The sequence below is a fragment of the Chelonoidis abingdonii genome, chromosome 19, assembly GCF_003597395.2.
Source record: "Chelonoidis abingdonii isolate Lonesome George chromosome 19, CheloAbing_2.0, whole genome shotgun sequence".
In the NCBI taxonomy this organism is placed as follows: domain Eukaryota; kingdom Metazoa; phylum Chordata; order Testudines; family Testudinidae; genus Chelonoidis; species Chelonoidis abingdonii.
The window spans coordinates 12,460,327-12,483,657 of record NC_133787.1 but is presented as its reverse complement, the minus strand read 5'-3'; positions in this window follow the sequence as shown (position 1 = coordinate 12,483,657).

Here is a 23,331-nt window from a genome sequence, read left to right as displayed (position 1 = left end):
ACATGCCACTGTGTATTGCAAGAAAAGGATGATCCATTTCCCCAGAATCAACCCAGAAGAGGGCTCTGGAGGTCAGATAAGCCAGTCAGACAGGGAAGTGGCTAGATATGAAGAGGAGAGCATCCCGACAAAGGGGATAGGAAGAGGGAGTCTTGGTTTGTGCCGAGTTGCCAAACTCTGTAGTCAGCAGGAAAAACAAGACTCGGGCTTGTCTTCAACATGTCCCACTCAGCCTAGGCAAGGAAACATTGATGACAGTGATGTAAACTGGTAACTGACTCAACAGGCAAAAAAATTAATTACAACAACAGGTCTGTTCTTCGAAGGCAGGTGCTCATAACAAGAAAGTAAAGTAATTTAAAATGATCAGGAAAACTTTTCCCCTGCTTGGATTTCAGTCCAATCCTATTGTTTCTGCATATGAAGCCTGATCTCCTCCTCTGACACTGCTCTTCCTCCCTCCAAGGAGCCTCTCTTAATGCCCTTCTCATCAGCAGCTGTGCAAGGGGAGAGGAAGTTGAGCTGGATTTTGCCCCTTGTACCCTGGCATCAGGCATTTCCTCTGCACCCAGCCACAGAGGTCTTGTACAGGGATAAGCAGGTTCTTAAATGTGGTTATTCAACAAAAAAAATGTAGTTTTGTTTTATTTTTTTAAGACTCAAATGGAAGTTATGTGGCACATCCCTCCTTCCCCCCAGGACAGAACTACTGATTTCATCTGCACTTAAAACCATGGCTTCATTCACCAACAGGTGTGTCTGATCTCAGGCTGAAAATGAAATTTGGCCTCCCACCTCAGCTTCCTTGTAAACACCCTCTCGTGCACTGTGGGGAGAACGCATGCATAATTGAACAGTTGTGGCCTGCGCTGTACATGGCTATGTAGAGCTGGCAAGGAGGAATACAGCCACGTAGCAGGTCGGACAAGAAAATAATCAATTTTTCTCCCTTTTGGTGGCATTTCTGACGAAAACAATCGAGAAGCTGCACACCATTTGATATAGTTGTGTGAGCTGAAAATGGTTTGGGTTTCAGTTTTATGTTGCTGCCTGTTTAAAAACTTGCATTACTTAAACATTACAGAGCCAGAGAGCATGCGCCGTGCAGTTGGAAGGTGAAAGAAACATAGTGTGAAGGATATAAAGCATTCAGGGTTTGATGTGGAGTGCACTGGATAATTCAGGGCATTGGTTATATTTAGGTTGTTGGTGGTTGGCAAATGGTGTAGCTGTAATAGTGAAAACTCCAAGTGTAGAAAGGGAAAGACACAATTTATACCACTTGAGCTTACACTTGCTTGAAACTTGGGTAACTTCAATTGGTGCAAACCAGGGCTTCCCATGTCTGTACTTTGTTTTTCACCAGATTGGTGAGGCTAATCCCAAATACAGACCCCTCCATTTTCATCAATTCTGACCCTCTTTTCTACTCATGAGCAGACCTCACCTAGGTGTTTTCATCTTCCATATTGATCCTCCCCATCATCCACCTAGAAGGAGGTATTCCTGTTCACAGAAGTATGCCATTAAGTACATTTCCTGGGGCAGCTGTGCCAATGAAAATTTCAAAGAGCAGATAAAGGGAAATGTTCTGCTCCATGAACAAATGTTATTCTCCTGATATTTGATTGGCTTCCAAGTTTACACCCAATATGGTTCCTCATCCCTAGTTGATAATTTTAGGACTGACTCACTCTTGAAATGAAGGCTCTTAAAGAACAAAGACTGATGCAGATAAAGCTTGCGGGGTTATGATCCATTCATCTGAAGCCAAATGGCCACTCATTAATATCATTTGCTTTGTGACTGATTTCCATGTATTTCCTTATTAAACAGAAAGTCATTTTTGCCCAGTGTTGTAAACTAGCGTAATTGTGTTTCACCATCTTCTGCACCATGGCAGCTGAAGAAGAAAATTGGGAATGTAGGGTTCATTTACTGGCCATTTCAGCATTTGAGAACTTTTTAGAAAATGAATGTAATTATGCTAATATTTATCTTTCCTCAGTTGGAACATTATAGATGGAGAGTGCTAAAACTGTAACAAAGACCCTCAAGAAGGATTTGTGCCACAGCTCTGTGGAAGAAAACAGTCTTCACTCTCAGGATGGTTGCAACAAGTCAGAGACAGTTTATTTTCCTGACACTTGCAAGGCGGGAGTACACCTGTATAAGGGCTCCCCGCCCCTTTCCCAGGCAGGTCTCCGTTAGATAAACAACTAGGGCAAGCATTTATACCTTTTGTTACAGACAATAATGATCAACAACTGCATCTTGTTTATACATATTCCTTCTGATTGCTTTCTGTTCTCAGCAATTCCTGCTACAGTCTGTATTCCATTCTTATCTAACACAAGGTCACAAAACACTATCTCTTACAGTTTTTTGTTCCACTTGCCCAGGCCCTTCCTGAAATCTCACATTATTAGAGTTAGTGTTAGCCTGACTCTTAATTTATTCCTAAAAGTTAAGATATCTGTGTTCAAATTCCTTTATCCTTTTCTCTGCTTCCACAGCTCTTACAAGAAGCATATGTGGAACTTCTGTGATGCTGGCCTTGGGGGTGCAGCTCAGAACTCGTAGCTCTGGAAGAGGGAGGGAAAAAGGGGGCTTTAAGTCACACTCTTCACCTTCCTGATCCCAACTCGGAGCACAATTTGGTCAGTCTGAAAGGGCTGATCTAATTTACGGCAGCCTCCTCAGCACAGCACCTGGGCAGTAGTGCTGCTCAGAATCCCTGTAAGTCTTAGTAGCCAGTGGCAGGGACTGTATACTGTTTTTATGTTTGTATGGTGCCCAGAAAAAAGGGACTCCATAATCTACCCTGGTGCACCAATCTCACACCCTCCAACCCATGACCGCTCCTCCAGGATACTCCCTGCACCAGTGCTTGTGAGTAGGCCTATGTAGGGCAACCTATGACTGTCCTATGCAATGCCTGCACCAGGGAATATCTTTCTTGGCTAGCTGTGGGCCTTTCACAACCCTCTGACATGGGCGGTAGCTTGGGATCAGAGAAGGGTCTTATAGTTGGATGGAAATAAGAACCAGATTCTTTTATAAAAGAGGTAGCCGTATATGGCTTTCTGAAATGTGTTAGGTTTCAGCGGGGTAGCCGTGTTAGTCCGTATCAGCAAAAACAATGAGGAGTCCTTGTAGCACCTTAGAGACTAACAAATTTATTTGGGCATAAGCTTTCGGGGGCTAAAACCCACTTCATCAGATGCATGGAGTGAAAAATACAGTAGGCAGGTATAAATACACAGCACATGAAAAGATGGGAGTTGCCTTACCAAGTGGGGGGTCAGTGCTAAGGAGGCCAATTCAATTCAATTACTCAACCCTCTTCCTGAGGCTGAATGTTTTACATTCTGATCCAATGCATATCTGTATCCAAGCATTGTCAATAAAGTCTTCAGATCACTTCATCTATTTTTCCTCATCTTTTGCTTGTGCCAATTGATTCACTTAGTGAAGTTTCCAAATCAGCAAGTAGGTTATAAAACAATATAATACAAGTTGGGTGGAATTGTATGTGGGTGGAACAGCATTGATACACCTTAAACTTTTAATCCTACAGATTACAATGTAGTTAAAATACACTAAGGATTGCCAAAACCAAGCATTCAAAAATCATGAGTCAGGTCCCTGCCAAAAATAATGAATCACACAGTTTGGGTTCTTTTTATTCTTTCTGAGTTTGGAGCCTTTAGGACTCCTGGTTTCAATCTCTTGTCCACAAACACGAGGGCTAGAAACTTTTTTCTTTTTTAAATGAAAGCTGAGATTCTCATGACTTGAGAAGCTGAGCTTGAAGAAAAAACACCAAATATTGTGAGTCTCATGATAAAATTGTGAGAGTTGGCAACACTGGGACTGATACTGTATAACAAGAGAGAGAAAGACCCATGATCTAGTAGCCATTTACTTCAAAACAATTTTTAAAGAAAGTGGTACCTGAATCAGTAAAGTTGGAAGTCTCTGATATAGAGCCTGAGCACAGGATCTCTTGTGTTCTAATCCTGACTTGACTCCCCCTGTGCCTTTGGGTAAATCATTTAACTGCTTTATGCCTCAGCTTTCTCTCAATGGGACTAAAGATATCTACTTACCCGGTGTACCTCACGAGGCTACAGGACTAGATAGTCACTGTTTGTAAAGTTCTTTGAAGAAGGAAAGCAATATAAACATGGTATTTAAAAATACTTCTTATTTCTAAAGTACAGAATGACAGAATTTCAGATTTCTTTCAGAATAAATGCAATTTATCCAAAACTTGTGACATTGTACATTTCTTTGGTTTTCAGTGTAAAAATAGCCATTTCATGAAAAACAACATTTTTATGTTGTTTCCATGTGTGAATACTTGGAAAATTCAAAATTTGCTGACTATGACTCCTACCGTATTCAATTAAAATTCACTGTGTGGGTGAACATTCCTGACTTGCTAGCTGAATATTCAGGAAAAGCAAACACAAAAGGGATGCGAAAGTGAATTGGTTTAAAAATTTGAATGAATGTCACAAATAATTTTCCCAGTGTTTGTCTAGCTCTGGCTACAGCACTAGCTCGGGCTTTGCTTGAACAATTGATCTTACTTTAAACATTTGCTCTTGAGCAGCTGGATTCATTACTGAACCAACTACCAAGAACAAAGAAATATGGCCTTTTTCAAATTTAATAAACCTTTGAGGACTGTAGAAAAAATGCACTTGTCTTTAAAATCAGACTGTTAAAATGAAAACAAAACAAACTCAAATAAAACTCTTGCTTGCAGATGCATTGAGAAAACTAGCTGTTTAATACAGTTTAGTTATTCAAATAAAGCATTCTAAATTATTTTGAAAGTCTAGAGCCCAGTTCTCTCTTGACCTTCACTAGTTTTACATTGGTGTAACTGAGATCAGCATCTGACCCATACTTTATAATGTGGCAGGAGAAATTTACAAATACAAGCAAGTTCAAATATGCAAAAACAAGTTATACTATTAACCCAGGGAGATTTGCCACCTTTATTAATGTTCTACGTTGCGAAATTCAAGCTATAACAGAGTTATGTGAACTATAAACAACTCTTTAAAAGTCATATATTAACCACAGTAATTTTTAAAGGGTAGAATGTAATTTATCAAGTGTTATAAAAATAAAATGAAACATACACGCTGGCTTTGGGGTGGAGTGGTAATAAGCTGCTTCTGGAGAGCCCTGCTCCCTGACGTGACAGAGGTTAAATGCATTACAGAGCTTAAAGGCTGGGTCCCTGGAGGAGAAGGGGACCAGACATTCCTGGCTGACCTGTCGAGGACACCAGACATTTCAATCCCACCCACTCTCCTGACTAATGCTAAGCTACTGAGTGATGGCAAGGTTACAATGGCAATTTTTGGAGAGAAAAATGGGACACAGTAGTTGGCTACAACTTAAAGCAGAGACTACGATTGAACTGTGACCTTAGGATTTCAGCAGTTCCCTGTATGAAGACAGAGCGAGTTTGAGACCCTTGATAAAAAGCCTAACAAAAACATATCTAGCTGAACATTGCACAAACTAGCACATACGTTATAGATCCATGACAAAACCTTGAGAGCCAAACACTCATCTGATTCTACACCACTGAAATCAATGGGCTCTTGGCTACTTTGGTAGATTTTCCGTTGCTTTGTCTCCACCATGAAGCATTAACAGACATAAACAGGAGGGACATATGTGTGAAATAGATGAGGGAAAGGCTGCTGGCAGGGTGGGAAGAAAGTACCAGTGAATGGGTAGGAACTGGAAGAAAGTTACTGGGGGAAGGATGGCACCAACTGGTTAGGGTTGCCAGTTTTGGTTGGATGTATTCCTGGAGGTTTCATCACATGACAATCTTTAATTCCTGGAGACTCCAAGACAATCCTGGAGGGTTGGCAACCATATAACTGGTGAGGACTGAGTGATGCAAAGGGAACAGGAGGGCAGCAGGGGTGAGGAGGGAGAGAGGGACAGAAGGGTAAGAGAATGAATGGATGGAAAAATGAAGAGGTTACTAGTAGGGACAAGAAGGAGGCAATAGTGAATAGGGGATGAAGTGGAGGGAGGGAAAGATGCCAGGGTTTTCCAGAGAGACTGAGATTCTGGAAGGGGTGGACCCCATAGATGTCGTTACAACGAATCTTCAGGAGTATCATTTTACATTCAGTGGGGACACTCCTCCTTTAAATAGACACTTCCACCTAGAGAGGTGGATTTTGCAAAGGAACCACTCAGTGAAACAACAATAAGTTCACACCCAGGACTGCAGACTGGGAATGTGCTGCATTATTTAACTGCATCACATCAGAGTGGGACAAAAACTCTCACTGACAAAGATAGGATATAAGGGGGAGGTCATGAGCATGACTCCATCCCATAATATGCTGGGCAACTCAGTTAACTCAGCCATGACCACTTCGAGTGGCCCGTAACGCTGCTTCAGTGCTACGGCAATAGCCCCACATACAGAGCTGAAGACGTATATTTTTAGGTGGGCATTTTTACTTCCTTCTTTACACAAAGTCTCTGGACAACTCCCAGACAGACACGGGACTTACCAAGAAACAGGAGAGAGGAGAGACATGCTAGGGAGATAACTGATGTGAGGAGTAGCATGAAGAGTAGCACTGGCTGCAGGGTGAAAGCTGAGGGAGCAGCATTTCCTGCTGCACCGAAATAATTGCAGTACCAATGACTCAGCCTGTGGCTGAGGATGAGAGACCCACTGAAGCTACAAGTTTTGTGGCCTAGATCCCATCATCTCTGAACACATATTTGGGTGCCTAGCTAAAGAACTGCCCAAAGCATTCACATTGATCCCACTGGAAGTTAGCGGGAGTTAAATGTTCCACAGACACGCGTACATCATGTCCACACAATTACAAGATTCACATATCTGCCTCAACGATGCCAGCATCCCTCCTTTCTGACTACTCCCCTCATCCAACAAGTCTCAGGAACACACAGACCTCTTAGTTCTCTCCAGGGAGGTCTGCATCTTGTTGGAGGCAGGGACCTTTAGAAGAGGGGAATTTTCTGCTTTGAGAATCGAAGTTAATGAACTCCAGCCCCCAAGTGGAACCTGCTGAGGTTGATTCACTGCTGACTCCTGGGAACAAAACTGCAGGGTTTCATTTGTGAACCCCATTGCTGACCAAAGCCTTCAGAAGGCATATTGCTCTCTACCTGGCACTTCTTTCCATGTCAAAACAAGGCATCATGTGCTCAATTTCAACATGCTTATGGTTTTGTTCTAACTGCCAAGAAACACTATTTGTGTTATTATGAAACGATTGAGAAGCATTTGATCATACAAATTATCTGTTTTAAGAGTTTACTAATTAAATGTCAGCATGCAGCTTTGGAGTCTAAGAAAGTTCTTGGTGAAAGCCCTGCTCTGACATGAAGCTCTAATGCTCTGCTTCTTCTCTCCAAAACACATTTGTTTGAAACACCCTTAATAAAATAAATCTCGCTATAACATGTACAATCCTTGGCCTTCAAATACACCCTCACGCATAGGGCGTGTTGTGTTAATTTGTTCGGCCAATTTAGGGTGTGTGGCATTAATTTGTTTAGCCAATTTGTTTAGAATCCAAAGGATGATAAGAACCCCATTGCAAAGCATGTGCATAATGCCTATGTCAGCTGCCACCCACAGAAAGCAGATCTGAAGAGCAATAAACGTTATCATATCTGACCATACCATGGGTCTATGCCTAGGAGAAACCAAGTGGCAAGTTCAGATTTTACTGTGAATAATAGAATGCTTTGATTGTGATCAGCAGAATGCAATAGGTAATTACAGTGTCAGAAGGGGTCCTGCGTTCTCCTAATGGAGAAGCCATATAGAATTCAATACAGAATGATAGTCTATTTGTAGGATATTTAAACCAACATATGGAATTCCAGCATACACCTAATTCTTGACAGATTATTAATGTAATGCCTATAGGGTCTTAATTTCTGTAGAACCATATTGGTTTCAGTCCTATTAAATTTTATAGGATAGTTCAATTTTATAACTAATGTATATTGTGGTAGCATTCAAAATGGCTGAGTTGCTTTCCAAACATATAGAGAGAGATTTCCCCTGTCCCAAAGAGTTTACTATTTAAGTTCCCAGACATGCAATTGGATTCAAGCAAGAGGACCATGTATCTGAACGGAACGGAAGTTTTTACGTGAGATTTACAACTAACCAAGATGTTATCTGTTTAGATCAAGATTTTAAAAAACGAAAATAGGTTCCTAAATAAGTGGACTGATGTTCAATGCTGAGTTCAAACTGACTTCAGTTGGAATCACTGGGTACTCAGCGGTTTTGGTCAGCTGACCATTTATTTAGGACCCTAATTTTCGAACACATGAGCCTGACTTTAGGGTCCTATTGTTGAAAATCCTAGCCTTATTTTTTCTCCTTAGACCCAGGACTAGAGGTGGTTGGAAAGTGGAAAATAAGTTCACAACATTTCCTTTCCACTCTTGATTGAAATTTAATTTGTGTAGAAATTTTCTTACTAGTTTTCCCCAGAACACAGTCCAAGTGCAATAAGTTTCTCTCTAGCATTCCATATCAGAAGCACGTCTTCGCTTAACAAAAGAGAGGCAAAACTCCCATTGACTTCAAAGGGGTCGAGATTTCACACAAGGTATCTTCTCAACTGAATATTGTTACAATAAGATAAAAGGCAAGAAAGCAGCCAGTCCCAGAACTACATACCCCGAGCTGCTGTCAAGCCAAGGAAATGCAGTTTGCATGATTGAGGGGTGGGAATTTTGTGGAGTTTGTTTGTTTAGAGACACTTTGCAGAGTGCTTTAGTGAAATGTGCTATAAGACACTGGACTTCTGTAGCATGTGTGAAACCCTGGAAGAACAGTTGTGCAGACATGCACAAGTTTCCCAGAAGAAAACTGCACATTGCAGAGCACGTTAAAGACACTAACAGATGACCTACAGCAAGCTACGCTTGGTACAATCTAAAGCCAGGAGCTTTATGTCAGGTTCAGAGATCCTGAATGGTAACACACTTTTCAAAGAGTCTCAGAGTAATTAGCCTTTCTCTCCAAGTTGACATACTTACACTCTAATACCAGGAATAAGGAAAAAGACTGAGGCTACTAACCTCAAATCCAGAGCAGCTTAGGCACTTTCACCTCACTATTTTGTTATGACAGCTCTCTGTTTGGCTGTTAGTTAATGGTGTTTTGAATAGAGCTGCTTTCAGCTTGCCGGCTTTGCTACTTTTACAGTAATAAGGGAGGACTTTGAGATTATGCAGCAAGGTGCTAATTGACATTAACACGTGAAACAGGAAATGCTGACACAATTTAAAATTAACTCCATGTCAATATAGTGCTGACCTGTGTTAAACTTGTGATTTGTCAAACCATCCGGAATTAAATTTTAATTCAGAAGCGGCATAATGCTGGGAGCAAAGTCGGTCTGGAGAAGACTTAGATTTAATAGGTTGTGAAATAAAGTCGAGCTCACCTGATGACAAATTATTTTTCCATTTTAGTTTCCATTTTAGCAAAAAGGGAATGAATGTTGGACAGCAAAGATAAATATGCATAGCTCAGGCTAAGAGAACTGAAAGTGACACAGTTTTTGTCAGTCATCTCCGGCTGAGTGAAATGATCCTACTTCACTTATTGGTCAGTTTCCTTTAATGTCCCTTTAGCCAATGACAACAATTCCTGGATATGTTTTTTTTTTTTTTTTAAGAAGGTAGGAATGTAGGATAGGAAATATCATAATGGACCAAACCAGATGACTCTGGCAACTTGCTGATACTGGTAATGAGTAGCTATCAGATTTAAAAAAAAAAAATCAAAACCAAAACAAAACAAAGAGGGAAAGACCTATAGCAGCAGATCAGAGAGTCCTTCCCATTGCAAGTGAAGACTTTAGTCCCCATAGAGAAGGATTTTAATGTGATATGTGGGTACTATTATGTCACTACATTATCAGTCCACCATTAAGGATACACAAATAATTTAAAAATAAAATACAAGGCAGTTTTCTTTGCATCAGCTATTTCTGAGTACATCATTAGGGACAGTGGATGGCTTAAACATTCTACCTTTTCAATCTATTGGCATCTCCGTCAATGTACCAGTGTTTGGGTGCTGTATAAGGATTCTTGAGAAGAGTGAAGCCTCTTCAGAGGGACAATCAATTCTCTGTCCTGCTGTTTGGTTTAGCTGCCAGTTTCTGTCCACCTCTGAACGTGCTGCTGTGTTTTTTCCCATTCTGGTGCTTTGAGGAAGTGTCTTGCCATGCTACCTGCCAACGTGTTTTGGATCAAATGTTTGTAGCTAACCAGTTTTTGCTTAAAGACTATGGACCAGTCTGTATGTCTGCTGCTCTAGTAGCACAAAGAGGATTTACATCCCTGGGTGTATATGAATCTTTGCACCAGCCCCTCCTGTGTTTTAGGGCAGCTAGAGTGGTGCCCTGCTGTATGAGGGACAGGTCTGGAGCATGGAGTGCTCTGGCAGTTCTGACCAGTGGAATGGCCTCACAGATATTATCTAGCAGTGCAAGCTAAATAAACCCTGAGGTCCCTGAGGAACTTGCACTGGGCCTGATATGAACTTTCCCCCTCCACCCCCATCAAGCAACACAATTTTAGCATTGGCTAGATGGGAGCAGACTAGTGGAGTCCCTCACCACTTATGTCCAACTCACCAGGTGTGGGAGTGCTGTCATGGAGTACCTGGATATCTCAGTGTCTAGTCATGTGTGTTCTGAAAGTTGCTGAGGCTGGAAGAATTTGGTGCACTGGAGAGCTGCAGATCAAAGGATTAGTTCTGTCCCCATTGCTTATGGTCAGTAATACTGAACTACATGAGTATCGATTCCTTATCTGGGCTTGTTGACGCTGGCCTGCTAAGTCAGCGCTGCTGCAATCAACATTGATTTAGCGGATCTGATAAAAACATGATAATTCGATGGGAGAGCACTCTCCTGTCAACTGCAGAGGGGTGGAAGCTAAGTTGGTGGGAGAGTGTCTCCCGCAGACATAGCACAGTGTAGACACTTTATTAGATCGATGTAAGCTATGTCACTCTGGAGGGTGATTTTTTCACACCCCTAACTGATGTAACTTATATTGACTTAAGTGGTAGTGTAGACCAGGCCTCAGAAATCTGACTACCCCAGTATATTAGTTTTCACACAGTGTCAGGCACTGTACAACGTGTACAACGTGCCAAGCTAATGGAGTCCTTGCTTTGGAGAAGCTACTAGTTAGGATTACTAGCTATGAGTTAGGATAAAGTAGAACAAAGACAACAGAATAAGCACAGAGTTGTGTACTGTCTTATCCATGGAGGAGAAGCAGTATGTTTGCTGAACACTAATCATCAGGAGGCTGTCCCAGGTGTAAGGAGTAGCACGGAAGAGGGCATGAAGCCAGGAGTGGGCGACGAAGCCAGAGGACGCAATCAGAAGGGAAGACTGGGCTGAGAGTAAGAGACAAAAGCTGGAGTAGGAGGGGACGAAAGGAGAGACGTCTGCCAGAGAGAAATTGTGCAGGCCCTGAAAATGTGGAAACACTTTGGAGAGGTGATGCAAGCTCGATATCACTACAGACAAACTTCCTCTAAAAAAACAGCAAGTGGATGGCCCACTGTTATTTCTGCTCCCCACTGAAAACTCTTGGGTATTGGCCAACATTGTGTATGTCAGTCAAGGTTACAATAAGAGCGGCAAAATACTAGCCCTAGTTATAGTTCAGTTGTTAGCCCAGGTTCTGGGAACTGTGCGTACCAAGCTTCTCATACCGTTAACAACGGACTTCTCCACAAGTGTCTGCTTCAGTCCATATGGGTGAAAATGGACAAAATCTGAGCAGCGTGGAATTGTGCTACGCAGGAAAGTACTTCTTTGGACTAGCTGCCACATTAGATAGAGATTATCTCAGGCAAAAGCCTTTGAATGATCTTACTCTATTATACTGTGTTACAAGCTAATAGCCGGCCTTGTGGGACTGCTGCTCTGAGCCAAGGAGCAAGATAATGAATATTGTAAATGAAACATAAATTTCAGCTTTTGGCCTTTTCCACTGAAACTTATTAGCAAAGTACACTCAGAGCAAAATAATCACCTCAAATGGAGCCTGCGCTTTGCTTTGTGAGTTTTGAACCCTCTGCTGAGAAAAGCAACACAATTTTATTTAAAAAATATTGTTTGTCTCAGACAAAAATGGAATAAACGAGAGTTTCTTGGTAAGAAACTTAACTGTCATGGTCATGCTGGGCTCCAGGAAAAAGAAATGCCTTCCACTACAAAATGTTTACATTGGCTGCCCAGGTTTCCCCTGATTTCTCTGTTGGGAATGAATAATTAAGAGGTGAACTGGGCGGTGGAAAAAGGTCTGTGTGCATTTAAGGCTAATGTCTCAGCATTCCAAGGACAAAGCTCATGGTACATAGAAAGGTTTTTCTGTCAAGTAAATGAATTAAATAGCTAAGCAAGATGCCAAGACGAGGAGAATTCTCAGGACAAAGCTTTTAATATGCACTTATGACAGGTATTGCATGAAACGGCTGCAGAACACACATACGTGGGACACGGGGCAATGCACGTAAGGTGTTAATAGTCTAAGCTGATGCCAAGGAAGAAAAAGAGCAGACAGGGTCAGCTACTGTTTCCTGAGCTAAATGTTCACTTTCTTATGGTGGTCAGAGCTGGAGGTGTTTTACAATGTGCAAAACATGCTCTTGTAATTAAAATGAAATTCACACTGACAGAGACAAGGGGATGGCAAATATTGACCGTGCACACAACATCTGTAGAACATTTGGGGGGACATTTTTAAACTAAAGGCTTTAAAAAAAGCCCACAGAAATAAAGTTGTTTGGGAATTCATATGCAGCGCATGGAGGCACTTCTTGGTGGAAGTGAGCACTGATTGTACTTTAAAATAAGCAGCTACCCCACTTTGACTTTTAATTTCCTGTCCTTTTGTTTGAATATGGGGATCTTGCCATTGCTCGTAAAGAGCAGAAGATAAAAAAATGTGGTAAATACAAGAAAAGAGAACAGTTGGATGAGTTTACCTGTCTACTACGGTTGCTTGGTGCTATGAGGCTCCGAAGTGTCTAACGCCAAGGTCTACAAAGTTACTTAGGCATGCAGATAGGCACCTGGGAAAGGGTTTACATAAGTGCCTAAGTGACTTAAGAGCCTAACTCCCCTTGACTTTCAAGGGTAGTTAAACACCTAACATGCTAAGGCACTTTATCAATCCCACCGGTTGCCTAGTTATATTATTAGGTGCCTAGATGCCTTTATAAATCTGACCCAAATTTACTTTTAAAATGGAACTCAGACTCCTAAATCACCTAGGTGCTTTTGATAATTTTACTCATAGTTAAATGCATCCCGGCTACTGCTGGATGGTCTTTATGTGGTAATGTATCTTAGCATTCCTGCTTTCAAAACAAGAGGCACCTTATAACTTTCACTCTAGTGATTTATATTAATTGACGCTTGAGAGAAAATTGATCTCTACAAATAGAAAGGTTCAGATACTCAGTGTATACTGACTTCAGAGGACCTGTGCTCATTTACCTTATATGACACTCTGGCCTCTCATCTTTAAATTTAAGGATACATAGCAAGGATAATAAATCAGCTTTTCTTTTTCTTTGCTAGTGATGAATGTCTTTTAATCACCTGCACCAACCTAAGACTCAATAAGTGTATTGTCTTCCCTGAAGTGCGGTGCAATAACATCCATTATTAAGCATACATCAGTAACTTTGAAATAAACTAGTAGGAAAAACTATGCAAAGGTCTATTTTGTGCGTGTGGATTATTTTTGTCCTTTCAATCGAATGGGTAGTTAGGAAGCTTCTTTTCATTTCTGCTATTCCCTTAAGCATTGGTTGGTAAGTGCAGGTTGAACATATGTCTTTATGTTACGGAGCACCTATCCATCACCCAGGCCTTTTGTCAATTCACCCAATGTGACAATTACAGCATTTCAGAGATGAGACTTTCTAATCCTATTACTCATTCATCAACCTGGAGATGATAGGAGAAGCCAGATCGAACAGTGCCAAAAGAGCAGTGAGGAGCCTTCTCCAGTGCTGTGAAACTAGGCTTAGCTCAGGCACAATAGGTGTGTAATTTAAGGTTTTGTTGAGCTGAAATCCAATCACATACTTGACTGGTAGATCACAGAAAGACACAGCCAAAGAGAATGAGATAATTCTACCTCACACAAACACTTGAATCCGGCTTTGACTTAATAACAAATGTTTGATCAACCTTACACTGTTTCATTCCATTTTTTTTTATTTGCACCTAGTGATGGGATGGGTACTGAACTATTTTACCTACTTGGGTACTGGCCAATAATATAAAAAGATCAGCTTGTTAATGGAGGAACCTCATCTGACTGATACATAGGAAAAACTGCAGATGATCAGTGTATGAAAGAAATTATGCAAATATGGTTTCTGGGATTGGACTGACTATGGTTTTATGAGCATTCGGCACCACAGCATGCTATTGCATAGAGGGGACCTAACAGAAACACAAGAAGAGAAGAGAAAATAAAAGGAGAGCAGTGCGTGGGGCAAGGTGGGAAAGAACCTTTTAAACTCTGCTGTGAACTTTTTCTCCACCTCTCTCTTTTAACTGGATTCCTTTTGTAATCTATTTTAATTCGAGAAACCAGTGCAGAAAGGTCAACATTTGCACACATACAGGTGAGAAAATCTAGTACAAGGGTGTTGCACCTTAAAGTTGCTACCCAGAAGAGTTTGGTGTGTGTGTGTGTAGGGCAAGATCAGTATATTTCATGGAAAGAGACACAGAGTAATCTCCATACTGTGAATCAGTTCTGCGGTGAGTCAGAAAGATAGATTTTAATCTGGGAGAGTTTTTCAGATTCACCATTAAAAAGTGGGGCAACACTGGCTGAACCATCAATGGCCTTTACATATTACAAAAATGATACAACAAAGCATTTTTACTAAATGCATATTGAATAACACAGTCAACAACGACATCCACCTACATTCATGTTTATCCCCTTCATCACCACAGTGGCACTGCACTCTAATCCAGCTTCTGTGATCGACCTAACATTAATTTCATAGGTCAACATCAAACTTTTCAAAACTTTCCTCTGATTTTGAGTGCCCAGCTTTAATCACTGATCTAAATTTTCAGACTGGCTGAGCACCCCGCCTGCTCATTCACTGCAATGGGATTTTAGGTGCTTGGGATCTTGTGAAAATCAGATTCCAGGTATCTCAAGTTGGGCAGCCAAAAGTTCCGACCGCCAACGTTAATTGAAACTTTAAACAGTGTAAATATGTTGTGTTTTTTAAAAAGACAAATGTTTAATGTTGATTCAAATTTGGCAAAAGTAGCAAGTGCTGTGGGGGTGTAATTGGCATGAAAGAGCAACAAAATGGCCACTAGAATCAATCGGGACAATGGAAGCTGGTAACATGTGAAAGTGGGGAGGGGAAAACTAGCATATAAAGGCATATTTAGTGCCCACTGCAGCAGCAGGTAACAATCATACTGTATCTGTGTGAAAACAGGGGAGCCAAATCCTACCCTGAGGTGTGTGATGACCTGGAAAAAACAAGAACCTCGGAGAGATGAAAGGGAGCAGAAGGCCACAATGGGAGCAAAGAGCTAAAATTCAGTTGAAGACTAGGAGTTAGTTGAAAGAGACCAAAATACAGGCACTGTGCTGCCTCCAGCCTAAAATAAACAGGATACAATGTTCTGAATTCTAGAATAAAGATAATCCAGAAACAGCACTGAAATGAAAAATTTTCAAAGAATGAATGAGTAGTTTAAAAAAACCCCAACAATTTGTTTGATGTTCAAATCCTGTGTGTGTGAGAGAGATTTTCAGCAGATCAAAGGAGTAAAACGGAACTGAAATATCTTCCAAATTGGGGAGGAAGGAAAGACAACTCAATATAATCTGAGAAGCTCACATTGGAGTCAAATATGGTTCCAGAACTAGAGATTTAATAGATACAACTATTTCATTCAAACACAGTACAGAGTTTGACATTTGACCAGACAATTGCCTTGGGCTTCTGACTAGAATAGCCTTAGTTTTAAAAATATTTAGGGGAATAAAATTTGAATTTCCTAAGGCTTTGGTAGTGGCTATCACTGAACATTGAGACAAACAATATGAAGTTGATTACTGTCTGACATACCAGATTTAGGAAGAGACTAGCAATTTTTGCTAGATTTAGCCATGGATGTCAGCTCACAAAAGAAATGTTCTTCCCCTGATGTTTCCAAGCTTTTCATAGCTAAACTCTCTTTTACTCCCATGGAGGCAGGTTGGGTTTGCGCCACATTGTTGAGTGACAAAAAGCCACACAAAATAGCTCTGTTAATACTCTGTAACAGAGTTAATGCCCTGCCTGAGTGAGTGAACATTCCTCAACATACACACAGGATGTGGCTCTTCCCTTGCTCAGGAAGTAATTCTGAGTCATTCAGAGGAGAATCTGTTCTTCCTGACTTGGGGACAGAGGGAAACTTTGGGTTACCGCAACACCAACCACAAGATGGAAGCTGTCTCTCTATCCTCTCCTAGTAAATATACCTTTGGTTCTTTTTGCTTGCTGAACTTGTATCAACTTGTGCTAGCCCACCAATAAACAGACTGCAAGAGCAAATAACAATTATTTGCTTCTGTTGCTATTGTATCAAATGTATCCATTAGAAGAACATTCTGGTGTATCTGCGCTATGCATTGACTCAGGGGAGGAGGAAGATGAAGTGGCCTTTAGTACACTCCTTATCAGTACATCCTCCTAATGATCTATAGCCGTTTGGATGCAAGTGCATTGTTAATTCATCTCTTGAGCAAGCCGTATATATTTATAGAAAGATACACAAACAGCTATCTGTATTTTTAATACTAATGGTATTTTCATGATATTAGATATGTATATAATTTTATCAATTTGATAATCCAAGTGAAGTAATCAGAGGACAAGCTATGACAAAAATCCCAGAACAGCAGCAGTGAAAAGTAAGACAGCTAGAATGACCACTAAGTAATTATTTCAAATATGTAGTATGAGATTTTCCCCACCAATGGGGAAAAACACCTATTGATTTCAGTGAGGGCAGAGGTCAATCAAAGCTTTTGAAAATCCCACCTGTGACCTTTTTTTGTCTAAAGGAAAATAAAAAAAGAGACAGTGGAGAGAAAAATTATAAGTAGTGGGGGAGAATAAAGAAGAGGAGAAAGAAGTTTAGAGCAAAAGGAAACAAAAAGGAACAAAACATCATTGTGTTCGAAAAGGGTGAAATTCACTGCACTGCAGAGAACTTGCCCATACACCACTTAAACCTATTACTGCAGGCCCAAGTCTTCTCCTAGTGAAATCATCTCATTAACTTTAACTGGTGTAGGATGTTGTTCAAAGGACTTATGCTGTGGATACCTTGTGTGGGCCCTGTGCCCTCTTCTGAATTTAACCCAGAATAAATAGCTTGCACGCTCATGCTGGTCGCACTTACACCACTTACACTCCAAGGTGTTGCTGCTCAAGCTGGGATTTTGGATGCTGCAGCAGTGTGACCACATTGGGGATCTTTGCACCCACTGTGCACTCCAGAAAGGTGTGGCGGAGGGTCTCTGGCATTGTGCACAGCAGTGCAGAGAGTGTCATGGGGGATGGACTGCCAGAGAGACCTCATGTGAGCTAACTCTACCCAGACATACTGCATTCTTCACTGTAGCTGAACTTTCAATGTTAGACCCAAATAGTTCACTGTGAAGGAATCCAGTGTGCTGTTAACAAAAGGCTTGGAGGATGGTAGTGAGATTCATACCCAAAAGGAATGGTCACAGTCTCTAGCTAGATGAAGACTGAAAAAAAGCACTCTTAGCTGCTATTGTTTACTGGACATGAAAAGGCAGCTAGGGATACAAGCAGGCCATGGGCTGTGTGATTTAACTCTGAAAGGTAGACATCCCATGTCAGCTAAAGGGGCCATATCATCCTTAGTCTGTTCTTCTCACCTACTCACCTCTTTAGTCAGATATCACTCAGTCAAGCCCCAATCTTGGCCACACTCCGGGATAGTCAAGGGACTGCACTACCTTGGTCCAACAAAATAAAGACAGGGCTAAAAGTCATCAATTTACAAATGGTACGACCCTCCTAATTACAGTATCTCACTACCTACCCTGCTCATACACATGAAATGGGGGGAAGTAAAATCCTGTCCCTAAACATAAGAGTATGGTCTCTAAAGATAACTGGCCTTATTATTCACTCAGACTGGAATAACTCCACTGACTTCAACCTAATAAGTCTTGATACATAGCGGTGTACTGGAGAAGAGAATCAGGTCCAATAACTAGCCTGTTGGGTGAACTGACACACAAGCTTCTGTACAAAGGGATTCAAAATGGATTTGAGTAACATTAAAAAAAAAAGTATGGGCCAGATCTTGCTTCTGTGTTCTAGCCAAATAGGAGGCAATTGACAATGGCCAGTCTGTATTGGCAGATCCAGCAGCCTCACTGAAATCCTGTCATTTGAGGAGGTGAAGAAACTCCCCCCTGAGCAGAACAGTTCTCTGTCATGCTCAGAGCTTGTGGATCCCCTGCATGGACTCCTTAAAGTCTGTCTCCACCCCTCTCCCAGCAGTTCCCCGCTCAGCTGAAAGTAAGGACCTGCATGTGCACAGACCTGGGAGCACGAATGGCTCCAAAGAAATCGAAGAACAAGATCCCTGTAATTTCCCAAATGTTCCTGTCCTTGGGCAGCATCGCTGTTAGGTGTTTGAGTCTATACAAGTGGACAGGTTGAGTGTAAACATGTCTCATTCCAAGGAGTTATTAAAGGCACTGCAGAGGGCTCCGAAAGTCTTGGTGAGCTCTGTAGAGCCACCCTCACTATGGTTCACATTAAAAGTTTTGATTATCTGTCACGTTTCTGCTCCCCTACTCCCGAACTCTATGAGCTACAAGACTCTGTATAAGTCATTTACCTTCCAGTGGTACCACTAGCCCTTTGTGAACAATTAAGCTAAGGTTGAAGGTTGTAATAGATCAATTTTGCTGACCATATTAAATTTTATTTTCACTGAAAGGAACTTTTTGTCTCTTTTATCAGGAGGAAAATTAAGCTGTGAACTGGAATTCCATCAGGCTGTCTACTGTGAAGCCCTGGGGCTTTAGCAAAGGAGCAGCAGTGGTCAGAAACTGCACTCAACAGTAAATTTATTTCTTTTTTATTAAAAAGAATAATTTATGACCTGTACAGTACATCTTAAAGAGGGAATTTAACACAATACACTGTATTCTCCCATTGCTCTTAAAGGGCCTATACTTGCAGTATACAGGGGAGGTGGTGCTGATCTCCTTCAATACCATTGGAGTCAAGGTATCGAAGGGCACTCACTCCTCAGGATCAGGATCAGGCCCTAAGCAATTGGCTGTCATGGCTTTGCTTCTATTTTGCTACTTAAAGACTGGGGAGTTCTTTTCTGGCCTGTAAAGAGCATGTTTCCCATGGAAAAGTTAACTAAGTGTTTAGCATGGCTAACTATAAACGGAACGGGGCACAGTCTGAGGCCTTTGGAAAGGGGCTTTCTTTTTTTTTTTTTTTCCTGGTTTTGAATCTAATGGCTTGCTCTGTGTAGAAAAGAAAAGGTGAGATTTTCAAAAACACACAGCATTAGCCACACTCTGCTTCCATCAAAGCCAATGAGAGTTTTGCAGTTGACTTCTATGGAAGCAGATTTAGGTCAACACTGAGCACTTTTGAAAATCTTACCCACAATGGTTGTTTTAGTGTGATTGTATTATTTTAATAAGGGGAAATAATTTTAAACTAAAATAAACCACAAATGAAATCATTTAATCCTCCCCAGTTTCCAGAGAGCGGATAGCTTTGTTGTCTAAACATCAGGTTGGAAATGCCAAGACACGCTGTAAACATAATTGCTGGGCTGACTCAGCCCTTGATTTTTCTGGGGTTGCATTCCATACTTTGCGCTAGTGGGGAAGGAGTAGTCTTTTGGCTCTTAAAAAGTAATTTCTTGTCTTATTTGCATGGACATTAGAAATGTGCATTACTAATCTGTGCACAAAATTACTGTCACGTGCACAGAACTGGTTATAAATGTGCAGTTGACCAGGTACTTTGTGAATATAATTGCACGTGCAAATGGCATTCTGTTTTGTGCATAGTTGTATGTGTATGTTTTCAAATTAGGCTGTAAATATCCTATAGCCCCTTTTTTCCTGTAAGATTAAAGGTTTATCCAATCGGCCAACATTTCTCCTCCCCATCTTGTTGTGCAGCGTATTATGTTGCAGTCATCTTGATGGCTCCTGCTTCCACATTAAAGAGTTTCAGCGGAGGATAAAGTGATTATATTTTATACTATATAATTTGGAAAACATCCTGTGGGATAATGTTAATATTTATTATCTTGACAATAGACTATAAGATATAAACCACAGTTATGAAAGACTGATAATTAAGGATACTTTTTCAAGATATCACTAATCACCGTACTAAGAAAGTAAAACAGCTTTTCAGGACCCATCTCCCTGGTATTCAAATGTAATATCTCATCTTTATGGAAACCTACCATTTCATAAATACATGTATGAAAGTTAATGTAAGCTACGGGTGGACATCAATGAGAAAACAGAACATATTTCCTTATATGTATTAGGTCTCACTGGCTAGCAGTGGATGCCAAGAGATTTCTGTTGCTGCCACAAAATTTAGATGGAGATTAGGAGTCAGTAAATGTGTATGTTAATACTGCTAATTATTATTTATTTTTCAGTATTCCTATCTGTGCACTTGATAACATGTCTGCTCAGGTGTACATACAACTTGTTGCTTAATTACTTTATTTCTTCACAAATCTAATCTTTTATTAGCTGCTTTGGTATAGATTTGATTCCAAAAGGGGGATAAATATACTTTCAATAAGATAAATATGAAAGAGAGGTAAGAACCAATCCCGCTCCTTTTAAAGTCAATGGGAGCTTTGCCATTGACTTCACTGAGAGAAGAACTGGGGCCTTATTTACTTTTCGTATGAGGAAGATATGGACAAATCTTTTTTTAAGGTAAGTGCAAGAAAAACAAAGAACTTCTAGATCCTCCACCCACATACAATCAGTGTGTCACAACTAATTGAATTAGTTATCTTAATAAACACAGCATAACCTATTGGCTCTCTTCTTTCTATTGTTCTTACAGTCTCTGATTTTTTGTTTGATGATAATGGCTCTCAAAGCGAAGTGTTCTAGGGATCTGTTTTTGTTAAATACTTCAGTAATGGAATAGTAATTTTATTGATTATTGAAGTACAGCATTGTATTCACTGTATCACAGCTTCACTGTAGCAGAAATTCTGTCTAGAGATGCCATCCTTAGCAGGTAACATTTATTTTTGTCAAAACACCATTGCAACCGCAGTAAAAACTTCAGAAAGGAAAAGGAATGGAAGCTTACAGTTCAAACACTTCTTGCTTCTTAGGAAGCAAGTTGATAATGCTTGTAAAGTCACCTGCCCTTCTAACTAATTCTTGCTTTCTTCCCAGTACACACTAAACAGGAATATTTCTAAAGATTTTGGGTATTAGTCTCATTAGGGGATGCTGGTGTAAGTTAGAAGATATTAGTATCTTCCCATGTTCCTAGTCAGTTTGAAAGAAAATATGACTATAAAGATATTTGTCATGTCACAGGGCCTTCTCCAAGCCTTAACCTACTGCTAGTATGCTTGGGAAACTCCCATGTACAAAAAGAAACCCGAGGAATGTATGCATACAAGAAGAGACTTGGGAAATGTACTTAGAGAACGTGCTTAGGGTTTGCTTTGAGGAATCTTCAGTGTGACTGTAGAGTTCAAGTCATAACAATCTATTTAGGCAGCTGAGCTCTGATGCCTTCTCAGAATTACAATGTGCTGTACACCCACTGCATGAGATTGCAGAGTGAGGGGGAAGACTTCACTTCAAACTCTACTCATGTAAGCTGTCTCTAGCTGGCAGCTGAGATACCGAAAAGCAAATCGCCATCACAGGCTCTTCCTGCTGCCAGTGTGCAGGGGCTATAAAAGATTGCCTGCAAAAAATCACTATTCAATCCTTATTAAAAATATGGGTTGGAAAGAACCATGATGATTTGTTCATAGCCATTTCCATTTCTACTCTGTATATTTTATGCATTTATCTGTCTCCATCTTTTCTTTTGTAACCTGGGCTGTCTCAAGGACAAAAATCCTTTACCTTTCCTCCATCTTCTGTCTTCCAGTCAAAATACAATGCTAAACTGAATCTCCTCCTGCCTGGTTAATGAATAGACTTTATTCTTCAAGGGGAGGGGGGAATGTTGTGAAATGCCTGGTGTTTAGTTATTAATCACCTTCAGCTGTATTTATGACAGATTTGCCACTTCTTTTCTACTGCACAAAATCTTGACGATCATTTAAACTAGATTCTGGGATTTTCATGCTCAGTGCTAATGTAGCACTTGCTTCGTAATGAAGCTTGACATGGTGGGTTTTAGCCCAGCACATTATTATTCTTGTTTTTAAATATGAAGGGTCAGAGCCTAATCTGATGAAAAGCACCATAACTCTGTTGAAGTAGATGAAGCTATATTTATTCACACCAGCGGAACATCTGGCACTGTTGACATCATGCCTGCTGCAGTACAGATACCAGCAGTGGTGCTGTTTCATTCCTCTTGAGGCTAGGAGCAGCATTTATGGGGGAAGAAGGAAAACTGAGCGTTAGCAAGATATGTCTATCACCCGTTGGGAAAGGCAGGTGAGGGAGATGTGTGGGATAAAAGGGGCTGGAAATTAAAAGATAAAGTCTTCATAAAAAAAGAAAGATCAAGCTAACAAGATATGACCCTAACTTGATCGCTTTGCTTCACGTGTCTCAGGTAACACGAGTGGCCAAGAATAACTTTTCCAATCTCCCATTGATAGGGACCTCCCCACAGTAATCCATGCACTGGTGACTTCCAGGTAAGACTAAATTACTCAGGGGTGCACTTGAAATCCATATGGAAGCAACAGCTAGTGCAGTAAGAGAAGAACTGCTTCTTAGGCAGGACTAGCTGATAGGAACACATTACACCAGTTTTTCAGCAGCTGCACTGGCTTTCTATTTGCATTTAGGTGCAATTCAAAATGTTGACTTATCTCTGTGGCTTTGTTTCTGGTTACCTGCAGGACACCTCTGTTTCCATAAGCCACCATAGAAGTTGAAAGCTGTAGTCATCTGTAGCGCTACACTTAATAGACA